At 42.0% G+C, this 21,967-nt stretch overlaps 1 long non-coding RNA gene across 2 annotated transcripts in view; it reads left to right on the top strand.

The window, feature by feature from the left end:
- Window positions 1–21,967, top strand: part of LOC114593847 (uncharacterized) — a 196,991-nt gene that overhangs the window by 3,139 nt on the left and 171,885 nt on the right. For both annotated transcript variants that reach the window (XR_013392349.1, XR_013392348.1), the window contains exons 2-4: window positions 15,658–15,750; window positions 18,548–18,588; window positions 20,947–21,021. This is a non-coding gene — a long non-coding RNA (uncharacterized LOC114593847). The remainder of the gene's footprint in view (window positions 1–15,657; window positions 15,751–18,547; window positions 18,589–20,946; window positions 21,022–21,967) is intronic.

The raw sequence follows: 21,967 nt of genomic DNA, 5'->3' as shown, positions 1-21,967 counted from the left end.
ATTGGGCGCACATCTATCTATCTATCTATCTATCTATCTATCTATCTATCATCTATCTATCTATCTATCTCTATCTATCTTTAGTTTTCAACCCATTGAGCTCCCAACATTTAGCCAAGTAGAAATGCTTTTCACAGATAAAGATGCTCTGAAAATACAGATGTACAAACTGCAAAGGGGAAACTTCCCTGTTGTGTCCAGCTACCACTTTGTGTAGTTACTCTGCGGATATTTTGGCTCTCCCTGGGCCTCAGAAAGAATCAGGAAGTGGCAAGATAGCAAAAAATTTAAAAGGCTTCCTGTGATGAGCCACTTCTTATTTTCACACTCAAGTGGGGCATATGACTAAACTTGTTAACTCATCCAGACTTGAAAATGGGGACTCTTTTTTGTGGAATTTGGAAACTAGCACTTTGTTTTCTTAAAAGGTGCACTATTTATTTGCTACCCTTGAACAATTACTAGATGCTATGGCCCAAATTCTGAGCAGAAATTAGGACTCAGTTATGGAACGGGGGCAGGCTCAAATGTACCATTTTGGGGGATGGTGATTGAAAAGTGGTGACCTCAGATCTCCCAACACATCTGGATGATACTGATTATTGGAACTCATTTCATTTGGGTTTCTGGCCAGGGCATGTGACTTAGTTTGCTTTGGTCACCTTGGTCAATGCTCTATGCCAGGAACTGGAGCAGATCAGTGCAATCCTATTAGTTCTGAACATATTGGCAGCTGGTGATGCCATTAACCATGGTATTCTTCTGCACCACCTGGCAGGATTGAACCTTGGGAGTACTGTAAACAGCTCTGAATGCTTGCATTATTGCAAAGGAACAGTTGTAAGTACACTCTAAACTGTGCACTCCTGATTATTCCTTGGAAGCTGTGGCCAGAGCCGTCTTTCCCATAGGGCTTAGTGGTGCGCCAGCCTCTCAGGGGTACCTCAGCAAGTGGGGGAGCTGCACGGCTTTGCTGGCGGCCTCCCCTTTCCCTGCACACCTGCCAGCTGAACCCCGCCAACCATAAGGCTGGCGGTTGTGCAGCGTCCCTCCCAAGCCTCCTCGGGAGGAGAGTGATCCCCACAGAGGCTTAGGATGGAAGCTGCACCCCGCCAACTATATGACTAGCTGGCGCACAGCTTCCCTCCCAAGCCTCTGCGGCGACCACTCTCCTCCGACAGAGGCTTGGGAGGGGTGCAACTTCACTCCCAGGCCTCTGTGGGGATCGCTCTCCCACAGCGGCATGGGGGAGAGTTGCACCCCCCGGGATGGCTGGCATTGTGCAGCTTTGGCCACCCCAACATTATCCGTGGTAATTTGGGGGTCCTGGGCGGATATTTGCACCCTGGCGCCGCATCTGCTAAAGACGGCCCTGGCTGTGGCTGTCTGAAACAGGCTTTACCTGTCCCACACCTAACATCACATGCCAGGTGAGTAATAGGTGGGCATGGCTGACCAAAACCAGCCATATGGACCAACTGGATGGCCTGGTGGTTCCTCACCCTTGATATTGACTCATTCATCCAGTTTTAAGTCACTGACTTTGACACTAAGACCGCTTCAGTTGCTGTGAGAATCTATACCAGAAGCTTGATAGTGGGAGTACATCTCTGTTGGTTTTTCTGGACCTCTTAGCAGAATTCATTACCATCAGCCATGGTCTCATCCTGGATCATCTGGTAGGAATGGGATTAGGAGAGTACCATATTAAGACGCTTCCAGTCCTTCTTGGGAGTTGGCTTCAGAAGCTGAAGTTGGGGGGACTTTCGTTCTTCCCCAGGTCCATTGGCTATGATATTTCTCTGGGTTCAGTCTTGTGTCCCATGTTATTTAAAATCTCCAGGGGGAGAAACTGAGAAAGATTGTCCAAGGATTGTGATGTGCTATTTTCATCTACTAGCTGTTGGTGTTCTGACTTGGTGCCTGAAGGTGGTAGTGGGCTAGATGAGAACCAATAAATTGAAACCTAATCCAGACAAGATAGAGGTGCTTCTTGCCTGGAAACAGATGGACTCTGGAATAGGAATCCTTGAACAGTTCACAGTTTGTGGATGCTTCTGAACTCAGCTCTTCACCTGGAAGCTGCAGTCAGGTGTGCCTTTGCCCATTTTAATCTGATGCATCAAGTATCCATTCTTGATTAGGTGTACCATGCAGACAAACTATGTAAGCTAGGATTGAAGGGAATTTGGTTTCATGGACATCAGAGGAAGTAAAATGGCTTGTGGGGTCACAGCAAAAGATTGCTAAGATCAGCTTATGAGCAAACCAGCAGCAGAAAATGTATTTGTGGGGGGAAATATTCATTGTGAATTGTTTTGCTCAGCTCCATCTGTCACAGTGAGATGCTTTATCCAGATTTGTGCAACTGTATTATTTCTAGGAAAAATGAAATGTCTGGATGTGTGTGGATGTGCATGCACATGTAAAGCACAATTTATTTGAAAGAAATTTATATTATTTCAGGTTGGTTGTTGGATGTGCACTTGGCAGACAGGCTGCAGAAATCATAAATGGGAGAATGTTGTTCAGCTGCTCCTTTAAAGTCAGCTTATTGTAGCAGGATAATGAGACGCTGAAATCAGAGCCTTCCTGATTGAAGTAAGGAGTTAGGCAGTTGGAACTAAAGTGATTCATAAGTTATTCCGTTGTCTCAGCATAGTGGTTGGTGTTCAGTTCAGTGTTACTCAGAGTAGACCCATTTATGGACATGACTAATGGACTTACTCTGAGTAAAACTTAGTTGAATATTGCCTAGTATCTCAACAGTCTCATCCTACATTGCAAGGGTTTGGACTAGATGACCCTTCGAGTCTCTTCCAACTCTACAAATTTATGATTCTTACCCACGTGCTTGTAAATTCTAAGCAGATAATTTCTCCTTTATTGTCACTATCCCTTTCCCAAGCTGTTGGCATATCTGAATGCCTTATTTTTGCACAAAACACACTGAATTGTCTAGGACCTGTAGGTCATATACTAGTAGCTGTGCTCCCTTGCTTATTTGCGAACAGTCAAAAAAATCAATGCTTTCCAATTATAAGGTGACGATGGACGTGGACTCCTCCTCTTCAGACTTTGCCTGTGGTTCCATCCTTCCCTTCTTCTATTCCACTTGTTGAAATTGTCTCAAGAGTATTCTATTACTTACCCAGATACTTTATAATGACTGTGAAGAAGGGGCATGCAGGTAGGTAAAGATAGTTTGCTCTGTTGGAGATACAGTAGCCACAGATTATTTGGCCAAGGTGTGAAATCATACAATTATTGTAGGGATTATTTTCTGGAAATAACTTTTTTGTAATACTAGCAATAGGTCATCTCTTGGGATATATTATAGCAGGGGCAGCCAACACAGTGCCCTTATCATATTACAACTTCTACCATCCCTGACAATTGGTCGTGCTGTTCGGCACTGGACTCAGACAACATCTGAACAACACCATGTATTCCTGACAAATATAGTGTTTTCCAACAACATTTCCAGCAAAAAACCCCACAACACACATTAGGGTTCCGGTTACTGAAGAATGTGTTTACCAAGGAGGGAAACTAATTAGCTGTCTTTTTAAATGAACATGATCATGAAAACAGCGGTTTGAAGCATGAGTTTATTATTATGTTTTATATATTCTGTAAGCTGCACAGAGTGGCTGGGGAAGCCTAGCCAGATGGGTGTGGTGGTGGAATAATAATAATAATAATAATAATAATAATAATAATAATATTTATCTCGGGCATGTTGACAGCGTTTCTTCTGAGCATGCCTGCCCTTCAGAACTATACCATGGAACATGTTGCCACATTACATAAAACCTTATATAATATACTGTTATTCCCTCACAGCCAGCCTACTTTCAGGTAGGTAGCTGTGTTGGTCTGACGAAGTCGAAATAATTTAAAAAGTTATAATAATAATAATAATAATAATAATAATAATAATAATAATAATATAATATAAAAAAATAGTCTGGTAGCACCTTAGAGACCGACTAAGTTTGTTCTAGGTATGAGCTTTCGTGTGCATGCACACTTCTTCAGAAGAATTAATTAGCCAATCTACTGCTACTATTTGCAGAAATGTGCAGCCTTGGTTCCAAAAGAACATGCCAAAGCTTTGTCTGAGGTTTGGGCTTGTTTTTAGATTATGTGGTGAAGTTGAATGGCAATGAGCAGCAATATGGTGTAATGGTTAGTGTGTATGATTTGGACCAGGAAAACTGTGCTTGAAGCCCCATTTGTAATGAAGACCACTCAGTGATTGGGGTGGATGAGAGGGCAGTTACACATCCAGCTCACAGCTTTGTTGTGAAGATAAAATATGACAACCCCTATGTATCTGCCTTATACTGAGTCAGGCAAATGGTCTGACTCAGTATAAAGCAGCTTCCTATGTTACTGTCTAAGCCCATTAGAGATTATTTGTGTGATATCAGCACCACAAATGACTTCTGGTGTGTCGTCTCTCACTGGGGAAAATGAAACAGTGGAGGTGAGAGAGGAAGAAATCTAGGCAGCCCTGATGCACGATACCCCACATGCCAGTCTGACGCCATCCCTTTTGGGAAGCAGGGCGGCTGGGGGGAGTTGAGAAGAGGCTCCTATTATCACATGCAAGCGAAAGAGAACATAGATTGTGGTTCTGTAAGTGTGAAGAACATTTATCTATGTGCCACAAGGTAGATCAAACACAAAGCATTATACTTGATCGCATTTGTGGAGCTCTTGAAGGATAAAGGCAGAACGTTGCCCTTTTCAAGAGCACAGCACTAAATGACTCTCTACAGCTATCTTTGCCTTTTTAATCCCCCACCTTCACTTTTTTATGGAAAACATTGGAACAACAGGAGGCAAAGCGGGACCGCAGAGTAAAATTGTAGCAGTAAATCTATCGAAGTTACCCAAGTTATTTTGAAGCTAATTATGACTGTGTGCAAAGCAAATGAAGTGAGAAGAACTGAATTAATGAAGACCGGCTACCTCCCACAAGCTAATGAGGCGTACTTTATACCAATAGCTCTTCAAATTGAAAAATTAAACTGCTTGGTAAAGGGGGGTGGGGAATATGCCGGGAAGTTTTGTTAAGGCCAGCACAGAAGGTAAAAAAAAAAAAATCACACAGTGGGATTTATGCTCTCCAGTTGTTTAAAACCTCAGCATGACGTAGTTACTTTAATGTGACACAATTCTTCCTTCAAAATCAGGCTACTTCCCCCCCCCCCCAACCCTCATTAGGCACTGCATTCAGTGACACTAGACCAAATCTAACAACAGGCCCTTATTGAATTATGTCCATCTTTGTTGGGAGAATTAATCCTTAAAGCTTATTAATGTTGGACTAATTATTATTTCTCAAAAGTTGTGACATACTCCTTTCAGTTTTTAAATAAAATAGCCACCTCTTTATCCTTCTGCACATCAGAAAGCACGGTTTGCTTTCTGGAAACATTTTGTTACTCCTGCCTCTGTTCTATGGTTCACGTATGTTAAAATGTATTCTGTTCTGTAATTTTACTTTGATCTCAACCCCCCCCCCCGCCCCCAATTCTTCAGTGAAGGATCTGCCATGCAGGATGTAATGGCAGCATCCTACCTGAATAATTGCTGGAAGAGACTGATGCAATGACAGACTTCCACAACCATTGGTGTGAGCAAGTGGACAATATGTTCAGTATAAATGTGCCTTCAGTTTAGGCTTCTGGACCCACAGCAGAACCAGCTCTTTAGCTATGAATTATCTGTACTAATGATCCGTTTTTATACAACTAACTTGTGGATTAGAATAGCAAGCCACCTATACCTGCCTTGCTCTATTTACTCTTTTCAGGGGGAAAATTATACGTGTAAAAAGTTTGGTATCATTTTGGATCTGGATGGAAAGGATGAGCCGAGCCACTAAAAGGTGTGAAAATGACCAAACTACTTCCAGATGTTTGTCTGAGATGAGTCCTTGTAATTGAATCATGTCTTTCCATGGTCCATGATTGCATTACTGTTCAATTCATGCATAATGACATTACTCTCAATAAGGTTAACAGCCAACACACTTTTCACTTTCAATTCTTTTAGTATTTCTTTCTCCTTACGCTACAGTGAGCCTATATTCCCAAGAAAGACCCTGTCCTGTTCTCATCTCTATGGCAGGGGTAGCTAACATGGTGCTCTAAAAATGTTATTTGGTTTCAATTCCCATCAACCTCAGTTAGCATGGCCCAAGTGTTAGGGTTGATGTAATCCAACAACACCCGGAGAACACTACATTGGCTACCCCTGCTCAATGGGGATAGAATTTTATGACCCTAGGAACTCTATGGAGGTCCCCTGCCTAGGAGGGCTTCCCCATTCATTTCACAAGAGAGTTCAGACCCATTTGAACCGCTTTGTGGGTTCAGATTCCATGCACATTTTCATGGAATCAAGCACAATTATGCATGGATCTACAAATAGGGAATAAGTTCATATTGCGTCAGAGATACTTTGACATCCTTTATAGAGTTTCAGTAAGGGTGCCAACAGATTTTTTTAAAAAATCCAGCTTGATCTGCTGTTGAGACTTGAATAAGCTTCATCTCTTGAATTCAGTAGGCAAACCTTTTATATATGTAACATGTGCATAAGTCTTTTCATCGGCTGATGCCTGGAACAGCTGTCAAAGGCCCAGGAGGGCATGGTGAAATGTTTTTGGGCAGCTCTGGTTTTGTAGTTCAGTGTTTAATCCACAGATGAAGACATTATAACAGATATTGAATCGTCATACAGTTCTCTATTACCGGTAGGTTAATGCATGCTGATTGTTTTGGCACAATGTATTCATTTCTGTAAATGCAGGAGTTCTCCGGCTTTCTGCCCCCTGGCCCACTTGAGCATAGCTGTCAAGTGTCCCTTATTTGAAGGGACAGTCCCTTATTCCAGCGCCATGTCCTGCTGCTGTCCCTTATTGATGGATGTCCCTTAAATGTCCCTTAATTGATGTCCCCTAAATTTCAAAGGAAGCAGCTCCTCTCCCTCCCTCCCTGCCAGCCAGGGAGGAGGAAGGCTCCAACTGTGTTGCTTGGCTGTGTTGCTCACCCAATAAGAAGTCTAAGAACGACTGGGGGGTGGAGCTTGCATGCTTTGTGTGTGGCTAGTTAATGCAAGCTGAGGGGTTTTTTGAATGCTGGACGCCATTTTGTTGCACTTGCTGCTGCAAACTTTGCAGTGCAAAGCCAGGCCGGGGAGCCAACTTCAGTTGAGGCTGCATAGGCCTTGTGTTGCATGTGATTCAGATTCTATTCAGTTGAACCTCTGGTTACAAAGTTGGTTGGACAGTGTTCTCGAAGCTACCCAGCATGAGTTTGGCCAGACTGCAGGAGGACAGGAAGACTGGAGTGCCTGGAATAGGTGAGGCTGCAGGTCCCTTATTTTGGCTGCTGGTCCCTTATTTTCAAGGCTGCTGGTCCCTTATTTTCAAATCTGTAAGTTGACAGCTATGCACTTGAGAAGGGTGAAATAATAATTACTATTTTATAAATTTGTAATTCACTTTATATTGCAAATTACGACTAAAAACAGACAAACAGCTCTTCTGCCATAGATACATTAAAACCAAGAGGAAAAAGAAATATATTAAAAACATCCCACCCACTTCTAAAAGGCACAGATAGTTAAAGGCCAAAGGCCTTGATACGGATGAAAGATTTTGCCTGGTGCCTAAAGATATGTAATAATGGTGCCAGGCAAGACTCCCTGGGGAAAGCATTCCCTAAATGAAGAGCAATGGCAGAAAAGGCCCACAGAAAACTACTACAATCTACCAGTACATAATGGAGGTGTGCAGGCAGAACCAGTCACAAAATAGTCACAGATGGAGGCTGGGTTTGGCATAAACAGTTGGCAATTACTGACACCATGTAACCAATTCATTTTTGGAAATAGCTAAATTCTCTGCCACAGTGTTTTCCTCATGGCAAGGGGTTCCACAGCTGAGCTTTCCTCAAATTAAGTACAGACATTTGCTGTGGAGGTATTGTGACTCACCTTCCCCATTGTAGGCAGAATTGACTGTTTCACACTCTAAGACATTTTCTCATGTGTGTGTCTGTGTGTATTTCTTACATATATTTCTTATATATTTTTCATAGATATAGATATATAGATATAGATATATATTCTTATATATTTTTGTTCCTAGTTTCTTGTTCCCATTCTCCTTTCATACTGAACTTTTACCTTATCCCCACACTGCCAAATGCCAATTTTGTTTTGTTTTTCTCATCCCTACTCCCCGTTCCTTTAAAAACCACTGTATCAAATTTCCTCTCTCATCTGCAGTATTTCAGCATTTATTTCAGTAAAGAAATAAATAATGAACCTTTTCTCTCAGGTTTTGATTTCCTTCAACATCTGCTCTGGCCATTTCCCTCTCAGCGGAGGGAGACCTTCCTACTCCTTCCTCTGACCTTTTTTACCTCCTGGCTACCTGTACTCAGCATCCATGGGGTTGCTGGCACTGGCATCAGTCCAACCAAGAAACTAGGGCACAGCTTTGGGGGCGAGGTGGGGAAGTAAGAAGGCACCGGGCAGGCAGTGGCACTGAGGCCCACTTGAAAGTGGCTCAAGGCCCAGTGTTTAGGAAACAATGTGACAGTGAAAACTAGACGTTGGAAGAAGGTATGCGTTTCAAACCTATGTCGGGCCCATATAAGGAACCCCCTGTACCTAATTTGTTGTGGAGCCACCATGACAACAAGCTTGCGAATGAGTTAGGAGCAAAGCAGCTGGTTTTCTTCTCACATTCCCCACTCCACTTGAATTTTATCAGCCAAAAATACAAATCCACATATAGCAGCTGTTTTACTCTAAAGAAGGAAAATACATGAAAAAAGAAACACTCCCCAATGCTCACTTCAAATTGAGCCACGGTTTGAGCTAGAGATTTGGAGGGATAAATTATTTTCCCTCTGGAAGGTTCTATGGCTGAAAGTAGGATCTTGGCTACCAGAATGAGGGCCATAAAAATGTTTGAGCTTCATTAGGTGCAGCATTGTAGCTTGGATTAGAATATGTCTGGCTGGTTTCTACACACACACACTACAGGTTCTCACTCCTATGTGCTAAGTTGATGGTTTAAAATGATGGATGTCAATTAGCCCTGTTTGTCAGGAACAGTCTCTGCTTCCCAGTACCTGTGCACAGTAAATTATCACACTAGTTTTTGCCATTTCTTTAGCATGGGTTCCTACTAGAGTTGTAAGTCTTCAGGGTTTGTGTTCCAACTCCCTCACCTGTTCCTATGGATTTCTAAACCTTAATTCCTGAATCTGGTGCCCTCCAGCCCAGGCTAGCTGTGGCTGATTAGAATTGTAGCCCAAAAACATAAGGAGGGCATCAGGTTGAAGAAGGCTGGTCTAGAAGTTAAATTTTGGCAGTGAGGAGCAGACACATCATCTCTAATTTTCACTGATGAACTATGATGCCCTGTGCAGGGCAGAACCTCCCGTTTTACACAGAGACAGGCACCATCTGCACTATATATTTAAAGCAGTATTATACCTGTCAGGGCTGCCTCAGGTCCCAGCTCACAAGAGACCAACGCCAAGTCCAGTTTATATACAAAAAAGATGTTTATTGAAGTGCATTGTACGCTCCACAGCCGAGGCGCGCAGCCCCACGTCTGTTACGCTCAGACCGCTGAAGTCCCCTCTGAGTCAGTCCCGCCTCTGCACCACTTTAAGAGGCTTGTGCTGCTCCACCTCTTCCTTTCTTTCCTTTTCCGCAGGGTCTTCCTGCCCCCTGGGGTTTCGCCCCTCCTGGATTCCCCTGACGCGGAATCCCCAGACAGCTCTTCCCCCCTCCTGCGTGCTTTGGGACCTGGCTCCTCCTCTGGGCTCCCTGTACTTCCGCGCGCCTCCACATTTGAACTTGGCGCGCGTTCGCAACCTCTAACCTTCCTCTTGACAGTTACACTACTCCCTGCACTACTCTCCTCCCCTTCCGGGAGGATGTCTTGCTCCGATCTCCCCTCCCTCTCTGCTTTCGGACCTGCTTCCCCTGTCACTCTGGAATCTCCACCCCCTTCACTGCGCTCTGGCGGAGAAGCCGGTCCCGACTCCCAGCTTCCACTCTGGGTTCCCCCGCTGGTCCCCTGCTCCTGACGAGTCCCCCCTGTGACTCCCCTTGGCCTGACCACAGGCGCCCCCTTCTGGGAATCCTCCGACTCACTTGAAAGACTCATGGAATCCCTCAAGTCATTGTCATCCTCTTCCTCGCTGCCCTGGGATTCTTCCCCCTCGCTCTCTGCCTCCTCCCTCACCTGTGCCTCTGTCCCTGAACCCCTGACAATACCAGTCATGGCTCACGCCCAAAGAATCATGGGAAATGTAGTTTGTTAAGAAGAATTGGGAGCAGGGCTTCTTTCAGTCGGAACTCTCTGGAATTCAATTCTAGCAGCTCTCAGGTGGGCACCATTGCTATGGTTCTAAGAGAATGAGGGAGGTGTTCATGGTGAATTCCGGCACCTTTTTTCTGTTTAGGAGACACCTAATTTATTTATTTATTTATTTATTTTGTCACAGGGGGGGTCTTCCAGCGAGACTCAGCACACATAACAAACTACAGGATTCTTGAGGGGAAGCCATGGCTTTTAAAGTGGTATGATACTACTTTAAATGTCTAGTGCAGCTGAGGGCACAGTTGCTGAGGTATATTTTGAACAACGGACAGATGTGTTTTTCTATTTTATCTTTACCCAACTGAGTAAATCTCCTTCTAGCTTTTAAAGGGGTGAAACACAGGGGTGCAGAATAAAAACACAGTATCCAAAATGTTGTGTAGAGCCTTCAGCAATGTCGTGTTGTGGAGAGGCTTGGACAGTGATTCATAGTTTGGGAACTGAGGTGTTACAAGTCGTCTATCTATCTCTCATCTATCTATCTATCTCTATCTATCTATCTATCTATCTATCTATCTATCTATCTATCTATCATCTATCATCATCTATATCTATCTATCATCTATCTATGAATTGTTGAAAAATATGATATATCAAGATGTCTGTTAGAGCAGACCAGCAAGAACTGTTGAGTTGACAGGTGGGAATAGGTGGCTATGAAATGGATTAGATTAAATATTAAGATGTGAATGTGCTTGCTATATGGTTCACCCATAAGGAAAGATAATTGCTGTTGCTTTGAATGTAGTACAATTTATAATTTTATGCAGGAGGTGGAAGGAATTGTGCAACATAATACCTATGCACCGGCCTGAAGGCATAGTTTGATCAAAATAGGTGTAGTCCATAAATTGGAATTAGCCTTTTCAACAACCTCAAGTTAGACAAATAAATCACTTTGACTAGCCCATTTCAAATTTTTTTAAAGAAAACAACCACCCTGAAGCGAATGAACTATGGATCATCCATTTGTGCTGCTGACTCACTTTGGCTGAGGTAGTTCATTATTATCAATTAACACACTCTCCTAAAGCCTGGCAACAATTATACTACCTTTTGCAAAGTCCATTTAATCTCATTAGTTGCCACTCTAACTCATAGGTTGCAATCCTATTTGATATGCCTACTTACCTGGGAGCAACCCTCATTGAACTCAATGAGATTTACTCCCAGGTAGACATTTACAGGATTGTACTGTTGCTGACATAATAATCTATTAGTGTACAGTTGCGTAGAGTAGGAAGCATGCCCTCTCCTTATTTGCTTTAAGAAGAAAATGCTGCTATATTTAAGAAGAGGGAGGGAATAGCCATTTTGAAGGTACAAATGCAGCTCCCGTTCCATGTATTATGCTCTCTGATATACACAATCCAAAGTTATGGCATTATTTTGTTTAAGGATAATATTTCAAGAGGGTCAAATTAAAACCACCACATGCTTTTTCTAAAACCATTTTCTAACTAAGGCATAGAGCTAACTCCCACTGCCCCTGCCCCAAATTCTTAATATAATAAGTGTTTTTCAACAGACTCATCCATAACACAGGGCCACACTTGTGGCCCAATAATAAGCTTGAATACAGTCAGCTCTTGCAAGTGAGAGGAAGGATGCATATAGTTTGGAGCAGATTGGTGCTGGCAGCACAAAGTGTTAAGCATTTCCACACCTCTCATTTATCCAAATCACCTGCTCCAAAGTAGCTATAAAATTCATTACACACATTTGCATGTAATATGTAGTTTGTTTTTTTCATTTCTGTCTCACCAATATATATCCAGATAGCCCTCAAGAAAAAGCTTGCAGCAGATAACAGATCAGTGGGGGCTTCAGTTTCTACTACTTTGCTGATACTCACAATCTCTTTAACTGATCTGATTTTTCTCCTAATGTTTTACTCAACTTTTTTTTTTTTTTTGCTTCTTACCTTTTTGAACTATTTTCTTTTTAAAAAACTTTTGAGGATTGCATCAATAATTACCAGGGAGCATCCAGTTGACTGGAAGAGAAATCTTTACTTTCAACAACTCACCTCTGCTGCTCTCTGTTGTGGTGGTGACTTCTAGTAGGTGTAAGCATGTTGAAGACTCACAAAGGAATAAGGTTACAGTGAAGAGATATATCTTGTTCTGTTTTGTTCTGTTACTAAAGGGCCTGAGGAGGAATGGAAAAGTGTATGTGTACATGCATTTTGGGGTCTGATTTTACAGGGAGGAGAATATAACCAGAATGTATATGTAAGAAGGAAACACATGAAACCTAGCTTTAAATTGCAATGCCAAGCAATCTGAATTTTTATCAGGAGGAAAATAGATCATTTAACATTTAGGGTATATTAGTGGGACCATTAATTTTTCATATAGAACCTGAAAAATTGTTCTGATCACCCTTCTACCAGAAATAACTAGATCATGTAAAATGCTAGCAGCACAATATCCCCCCACCCCCCATTTTAAGTGGATTGAGCAAAGGTGGTTCTATGTGACTGTTTCTCCTCCGTTGATAAAACTAATGTTTTATTCTCTCTCTCAATATTAAATTATTCAAATTACAGGATTTCAGCAGAGGCAGGATAGCTGCACCATCAAGTTTATAGACTATAGCCAATGAGGTGTAGTGGTTAAAGTGCTGCATTAGCATATGGTAGATCAGGATTCAAATCTGGGGCTAGTTGCTATCTCTCCACCTTACCTCATAGGGTTGTTGTGCGGATAAAATATGGGAGGCAGAAGTGTGTATGTCACCTTGAGCTCTTTGGAGAAAACATGATTGTTGTTTAGTTGTTTAGTCGTGTCCGACTCTTCGTGACCCCATGGACCAGAGCATGCCAGGCACTCCTGTCTTCCACTGCCTCCCGCAGTTTGGTCAGACTCATGTTTGTAGCTTCGAGAACACTGTCCAACCATCTCGCCCTCTGTCATCCCCTGCTCATTGTGCTCTCAATCTTTCCCAACATCAGGGTCTTTTCCAGGGAGTCTTCTCTTCTCATGAGGTGGCCAACGTATTGGAGCCTCAGCTTTAGGATCTGTCCTTCCAGTGAGCACTCAGGGCTGATTTCCTTCAGAATGGATAGGTTTGATCTTCTTGCAGTCCATGGGACTCTCAAGAGTCTCCTCCAGCACCATAATTCAAAAGCATAAATTCTTTGGCGATCAGCCTTCATTATGGTCCAGCTTTCACTTCCATACATCACTACTGGGAAAACCATAGCTTTAACTATACGAACCTTTGTCAGCAGGGTGATGTCTATGCTTTTTAAGATGCTGTCCAGAGATATAACAACATCCAAAACACTTTAATAGTCCTAGTATCATTTAAAACATCCAAGTCCTCTCAGGGGTTTTGGTACATTTACCGGTAATTTTGTTTTAAAATGTAATTGTCAACCTGCAGACTTTATAGAATTAAAGTAAGGAACATGTTTACACTAATAAACAGCGTGTTAATATGAAGCTCGTGTGGACTTGCCAAGAAGTAGAAGTCCCACCCCCACAAACTTGGGGGCACCACAGGGGACACTGCAACTATTCTTTAGAATGGAGCGAGAGAGGTGTGGTGTGCATGCGTCGAATTTTGGTATTGGAGACAGAACTCTATTAGCCTTTGCCCTGCTTCGTTTTGAACTCCAAGGCCAAACCTGCCAGTTGTTCCTTTTATCTCTTGATTCCCTACTTTAGCATTTCAATCCCCTATAATGAGAAGAACATCCTTCTTTGGTGTCACTTCTATAAGATGTTGTAAGTCTTCATAGAATTGGTCAATTTCAGTTTCTTCAGCACCGGTAGTTGGTGCATAAAGTTGGATTACTGTGATGTTAAAAGGTCTGCCTTCGATTCGTATCGAGATCATTCTATCATTTTTGAGATTGCATCCCAGTGCAGCTTTCACCACTCTTTTGTTGATTATGAGGGCCACTCCATTTCTTTTACGGGATTCTTGCCCACAGTAGTAGATATGATGGTCATCCAAACTGAATTTGCCCATTCCCGTCCATTTTAGTTCACTGGTGCCCAGGATGTCAATATTTATTCTTGCCATCTCATTTTTGACCACACCCAGCTTACCAAGGTTCATGGTTCTTACATTTCAGGTTCCTATGCAATATTTTTCTTTACAGCATTGGACTTTCCTTTCGCTTCCAGGCATATCTGCAACTGAGCGACCTTTCGGCTTTGGCCCAGCCACTTCATCAGCTCTGAATCTACTTGTACTTGTCCTCTGCTCTTCTTCAGTAGCATGTTGGACGCCTTCCGACCTGAGGGGCTCATCTTCCAGCATCGTAACAGCGACATATATGCCTGTTGTCTTTGTCCATGGAGTTTTCTTGGCAAGGATACTGGAGTTGCTTGCCAGTTCCTGCTCCAGGTGGATCACGTTTAGTCAAAACTCTCCACTATGACCTATCCATCTTGAGTGGTGCTGCATGGCATAGCTCATAGCTTCTCTGAGTTATTCAAGCCCCTTCACCATGACAAAGCAGTAATCCATGAAGGGTATATAAATGTAATTATAACGGCTGCCTCCCAGACACCCTTGGTCTTGTGCCGTCTGAGAGGAAGGTTTTCCCAGCTAACAGACTGTACCCCTCTGCTCAGCCCCCTCTCCCTCTGTAAAGAACTGTTGCAACCAGACAAGGGGCTAATTATTTCCATGAGGTTGCCCAGTGCTATATTTATAGAAAAAGAGGTGCCCAAACTCATCATGAACACCTCCCTCATTCCCTTATAATGGCAATGGCATCCATCTGAGAGGTCCCGGAACTGAGTCCCGGTGAGTTCTGGCTGAGAAAAAGCCCTGAGATTGCTCCTTTTCAATCAGCCTCTAAATGTCCCCAGGAGTCTCCCTTAATGCAGTGTGGAACTATAGTTTCTAATATGTTTTAGACTACAACTCCCATCAGTTCCAGTTATATTGACTGTGATGGCTGGGGCTTATGGACAGGGTCACCAAGAGTCAGGAACAGTGTGTATTGGGGCTTTAGACCCACAACAAAGCAAGGGCCTCATGTATTTCCTCACGAAGAGCTGGTGCAGTTATACAAATTCCACTTTTGAAACTGGGCAGCAGTTTGAAAAAATAATTTTTTTAAAAAAGTGCCAAAAGTTAAAAAAAAAACATTATGGATGTTGCCATCCTCTGGGGCCTTCAGTAGAATGTGACCAAACAGTTCCTTGCAATTTATTGGGGTTTTGGAATTGGTGCCATGAAAAATTCTTTTTTTCTTTTGATAGTGTATGAAGAAAGGAAAAGTCAAACCAGATTCTGTAAACAATAGCAAAAATGTTCCTGCAATCGACCTAATCAGTGCTATTCTAACAGCCAAGGTAAGTGTGACACTTGTGGTTTTTTTGTAGGGGAAAAGTTATTGGCGGAGCCAAAATGATTATTATTTTTTAGCTAATCATAGATGCATAGACAAATAATGATTCACTTAGTGCAGACTAAACAAGTGATGATAAAAAATCAAGACCAGAATTGTTCTGAATATAGCAAATTTTCATGGAACAAAAACAAGGATATACATATATCCTTTGGCAGAGCACCAAAGGCATGTGTGTGCTTTGAAAGAGCCCAAGGTTAATTTGAACTACGCTTTTGAGAGATGCTGTCAGTTTGTATTTAACTGGGGGGTTTCTGGCAGCTTTGCTTATTATATGTGCTTGTCAAATAATTTACACAGTCATCAGTTCATCACAAACATAAATGAGCGTAGTAGCAATTTGCTAATTTAAGTTTTCTTAGAAAATCCTTGAGGTTGTGTTTAACTTCCATTTAAAATTATTAGTCTGAATGGGTCCAAGAAAAAAGGAAGGAGGGGGAACTAGAAAGAAGTGACATTTTCTTGAAAATACAGGACAACATGATTCCTTTTAAGTCTAGTAGGAATTTATGATAATTCTGGATTTGCATATTTGCTATGATTCCTAGTTTACATAATATGGCATTTTTGTGTTTGTTGTGATCATTAGAAACCTGACTAAAAGAAAATTATGGGGGAAATGCAACTCATGAGTCTTCCAGTTATAGGTGGGGAATTACAAAAAAAGATGGTAAACAGGTCAAGAAAAATGACAATAAAGGCTGTTAGATTTTGCTAAAAGGAACACAGGAATCCACAGGAAAACCTGTTTAACTCAGTGTAACTGAATATCTAAAATGTACCTTACTCCTATTCCTATTCCAATGCTACTACCCTGCTTGTCCACCTCTCTCCTTGTCAGCCCCCATCAACTGCTTTGCTGCTGATAATGTGGTCAGAGGTTTAGCTATGCTTTGGTCTTCCTTTCCCCTTCCCTTCTGTCTGGGAGGGGTGGCTAACTGGGAGGGGTGGCTAACTGGAAGGGGTGGCTAACACCCCAGAGGACAGGATCACACTTCAAAACGACCTTGACAGATTAGAGAACTGGGCCAAAACAAACAAGATGAACTTTAACAGGGAGAAATGTAAAGTATTGCACTTGGGCAAAAAAAAAATGAGAGACACAAATACAAGATGGGGGGCACCTGGCTTGAGAGCAGTACATGTGAAAAGGATCTAGGAGTCTTGGTTGACCACAAACTTGACATGAGCCAACAGTGTGACGTGGCAGCTAAAAAAGCCAATGCAATTCTGGGCTGCATCAATAGGAGTATAGCATCTAGATCAAGGGAAGTAATAGTGCCACTGTATTCTGCTCTGGTCAGACCTCACCTGGAGTACTGTGTCCAGTTCTGGGCACCACAGTTCAAGAAGGACACTGACAAACTGGAACATGTCCAGAGGAGGGCAACCAAAATGGTCAAAGGCCTGGAAACGATGCCTTATGAGGAACGGCTAAGGGAGCTGGGCATGTTTAGCCTGGAGAAGAGGAGGTTAAGGGGTGATATGATAGCCATGTTCAAATATATAAAAGGATGTCACATAGAGGAGGGAGAAAGGTTATTTTCTGCTGCTCCAGAGAAGCGGACACGGAGCAATGGATCCAAACTACAAGAAAGAAGATTCCACCTAAACATTAGGAACAACTTCCTGACAGTAAGAGCTGTTCGACAGTGGAATTTGCTGGCAAGGAGTGTGGTGGAGTCTCCGTCTTTGGAGGTCTTTAAGCAGAGGCTTGACAACCATATGTCAGGAGTGCTCTGATGGTGTTTCCTGCTTGGCAGGGGGTTGGACTCGATGGCCCTTGTGGTCTCTTCCAACTCTATGATTCTATGATTCTATGTCTTGCTCTGAAGAAGGATGGGGATGGTGGTGGTGGTGGCTTCAGAGCAAGGCATTCTGGGGAAGATGGAGGAGGTTGCCTGCTCTACCATGGCTTTGCTGTGGTGGCTAGAAATTATCTTAAGCTAAGTTAAAAATAAAGTTATTGGAGAAAGTTGAATTATTAAACTATTTTAAAAACAAAAAAAGACCACACAGTTTCTAGTGGTGGCATTAATGAGTGAGCTGGAACTGCGGGGTGAGAGAAAGGAGTGGAAATAGGGGTTTTTGTTTAAGGAAAAGTGAGATTTCTAAGGAAACACCCAGCATAGTATAGCCTGGTGTTTTGCTAGTTGGAAATGAGCTGGAAAGGAGTGTCATGCTAGCTAGACTGCTATATAGACCATAAGAGAGAGAGAGAGAGAGAGAGAGAGAGAGAGAGAGAGAGAGAGAGAGAGAGAGAGACTTTAGACTGCTGTAGCTGCTAATTGGCATCCTGCCAGAGAGCCAAAAAGTTTTGCCTTTGCCAGGGAGATGCTGCAGATTGACACTTCTGTGTTTCTATGCACTTCTGTGCTTAGTGGGTGACTCTGCAGTGTCTTGGTCACTGCTGGACTCTGGATCATGACACCTCCCTCCATAAAGTAATTTGTCCAGCATCTGAATACCAGAACCACACAGACGTCTCTTAGAATCCATGTACTTGATGACCATTATAATTATTTCATAATATATGTGGAGAAAGGGTTGGATAAAACCTGTTCTTTATAGTATCTCCAACAGTTCCCAGCTGCAAGAAATACCAGGTGAATGGAAAATTTCTCTAAAAATGTATTTTTACTATCTGCATCTTTGCTAATGTAAAGACTGCATTATTCTTTTTTAAGGAAACAAAGTTCTTTTCTTTTTAAGCCATTGGAACCTTTTCCTTTATTTTACAGCCAGCAGATGGAAACTTGTTTGCTGGAACTTCTGAAACTTTGTGAGTAAAATCTTCACTTATTTGTAAAGCTAAGTCTGTGATTTATTCTAACCTAAGTTTTTTTGTGGGGAACATTTGTTCAAGGATGGATGCTATAAAATCTGACCAAAATTTAATGTGCTTTGTAGCAATCACCATTGTGCTAACTCTGCTAGGAAACGCCCCCCCTCGCCAACCTCTCCAACAATTATTGCACAGACCCATAGTTTTTCTTTATTCATTCCTTAAGTGAGGATATATTTCCCTAGTCCTTCCCCATTTCAGTACTGCTAATGTACTTTTGGCTAGGTGGGGCAGGGAAAGCAATTTGGATCACTTAACATCAGACTAATAAAAGACAGCAACATAGAAGCTATGTGGCGTAACCTTTAATGGGAACTCTTATTGACAGATGCAGAGTATTTTCATTATAAAAACACACCCCAGTAGTGGTAATGTGGTTTACAACATAGCTTCTAAATGAAGCAGCACATGTACTAAAGGCTGTCTGAGTCTCATGCAGCTATCATTTTTGACAGCTGCTACAGGTAGCTGTAGCTAGAGAATGCCTCCCAGTGTTTTCTGTTCCTCACGCTCCCAGACAGAACAGTATTAAGGTCAGTATGACAAATATGAATTCATATTGTGAGCCTGTACATTTCTGAAGCAAAGATTGCGCCGAAATTCACTAGCTACGCTTGGACCTCTTCAACATGCAGGGCTCATGGATGTAGAAGACAACCCCATTACTTGCTACATTGCCTTACTAGCAGCACCTCAGCCTCCTTCTGACTGAGTGAATAAATTGTGCTCAGTACAAGGTAGCTTTGACGTGTTAGTGGCTTGTTTTCATTCAGGATTGCTTCCAGAGAAGAGGCGGAAGTGCCACCACTTGTGCAATGACTTAACTATGTGCATAATTCGCCTATAAAATGGCACTCATCCCTACATTTAGCCATTACATGCCCAAGGGTATGTTTGTATAAATGCCAAATAATGTGGGTAATAGAATGGAACCTTGATGGATGCCAGTTTCAACTTAACTTAAAGATGATACATAACTTGTCCACTATTACCAGGTGACTTCATTTTTATGACTGAGATGACCAGTTTGGCAGTTCTTGACACAGCAGAAGCAACAGTCAGCTGCCTAACCAGCCTCCCATAGTCAATTGTATCAAATGCTGCTATAGAAGTCCAAAGTGACTAAAACAACCAGCGGTCCTAGATCTAACATCAGTTTATCATCCATCACTCTGACAACTATGTTGTCTATTCCAAAGGTCATTGGAACCTCATCTGGAATTTCTCAGTACTGATATTACATTCCAAATATATTTGCAGCTGAACTGCCACAGCCTTTAAATTTCTTTCCTTTTTTAGTGGATAGCAGAGTTTGAAAGTGGAAAACCATTTCTGATTAGGATATACACTGTTCCATATGAAAATACTCATACTCCTGTTGGAATAAGTTTTAGGCTTACAAACTGCTTTCATATTAGGAGTTGCAGTAGGAACTCAAGTGTTTGCTCGATAGTTGAAAAACTTCAGATGTTACTACTAAAAGTTACCGTATTTTTGCCGTGTGTAAGACGATTTTTTTTTTGCTATTAAAATAGGCAAAAAATAGGGGTTGTCTTATACACGGATAGTGAATGCAGAGGGGGTGAGTGGGCAGGTGATTGGCAGCAGTGGGCAGGTGGGCGATTGGTTGCAACCTCCTTCCAGAAAGCTCAACAACTTTGGATAACTTCCCTCTAAAAACCTCAACAATTGAAGACTCACCTCTGCAAAAAAAGCAAATAATAATAAGAAGAAGCTCAACAACTCAATAAATATCGATTTCTTAATTTTGGGTTCAGAAACATAGGGGTCGTCTTATGCATGGGGACGTCTTATACACGGAAAAAAATATGGTAAATAAACACTTGGTGTAGCAGTGGGGGATGAGCACACAAGCTCTACCCTTTGATAGGGTGATCTTTCTGCACTAAGGAGTTTCCCTGAACATTTTAGAATCCTGGTTTCCCAGGATTCTAAAACATGTAGGAAGCCTCCCTTAGGACAGAAGTCTTTTTGCTTCAGAAGATTGGTCTCTATAATTTGGAGGATGACAGGAACAACCATGTGGGGACAAAGTTGGCATGCTTACCCCATGTTAAATGTGTTTATTTAACTTCTAATTATAACACTTGATGATGGCTAACAAGGCGCCAATCCCTATGAAAACTAAAATTACTAATGCAGTTTTAGAAAGAATTGATGCATTTTAATTTCTTTTCTATACTATAAAACTTCCACTAAATCTAAAAATGCCATCAGTCATTTTAGATGGAGATAACAGGCAAGAAGTCACTCAAATTAAATTTGCTTCCTTAGGCTTAGCAAGAGAAGAAAAGATCCTTAGGAATAATTGACAGATAAGAGATGACGGAGATAAAAAGAAATGGACTGGTAAGTATTTAATGGCTGTTTATGGCATTACACATGTTATAGTTTAGTGGTACATTGAAATTTCATTATTTTCATAGTTCTTGTTTTCCCATTTCGCTTTTCCTGTCCACTTCGTTCTGCTAATTTTACTGAGTAAATACAGTGTGGATAATGGACAGCTATTGTGCCAAAATACATTTAAAGGACTTATTCAAAAGGAATAATTTGTCCACCAAGGTGACCACAGCTGTCTCTTTTCCATAACATGAACTAATAAAGATGTATTAAAATGGATCTCGATTACCTACATCATCTGGGAATGCTAAAAAATTTTTTTATCACAGTCCAAGGAAGTTGTAGTGTTTCTAAAACAATGCCTGGAATTGGTATGGGGTGGATAAGCTGAAGCTTAATCCAGACAATAAATAGATGTTCCCAGTCAGAATATCAGGTAATAGGAAATCTACCTGTTTTTGGTCTCAGATTTTAGTGTACAGTGGTACCTCGGGTTAGTACTTAATTCCTTCCGGAGGTCCATTCTTAACCTGAAACTGTTCTTAACCTGAAGCACCACTTTAGCTAATGGGGCCTCCTGCTGCCGCCACGCAGCCGGAGCCCGATTTCTGTTCTTATCCTGAAGCAAAGTTCTTAATTTGAAGCACTATTTCTGGGTTAGTGGAGTATGTAACATGAAGAGTATGTAACCTGAAGCATATGTAACCTGAGGTACCACTGTACATGGCAATAGAGCTCAAAAATATGGAAGTAAAAGGAGGAGGCCCCACAAGCCCCACCTCCTGACTCTCACCAATTTTAGTTTATCTTTCACTTTTGGCCCACATCTCATTTAAAGAACCGTAGGAAGGTAAAGCAGGGGTCTTGAAGTTTCCTAGCTACAGTACGCAGCTGGATTGAACAGGTCATCTGACCCCAGAGTTCTCCACTATGGTGAGATGCTTGGTATTTT

The sequence above is a fragment of the Podarcis muralis genome, chromosome 3 (genome assembly GCF_964188315.1).
Source record: "Podarcis muralis chromosome 3, rPodMur119.hap1.1, whole genome shotgun sequence".
NCBI lineage: Eukaryota > Metazoa > Chordata > Lepidosauria > Squamata > Lacertidae > Podarcis > Podarcis muralis.
Note: the sequence above shows the minus strand (reverse complement) of the source record. Positions and strands in the feature narration are given on the sequence as shown.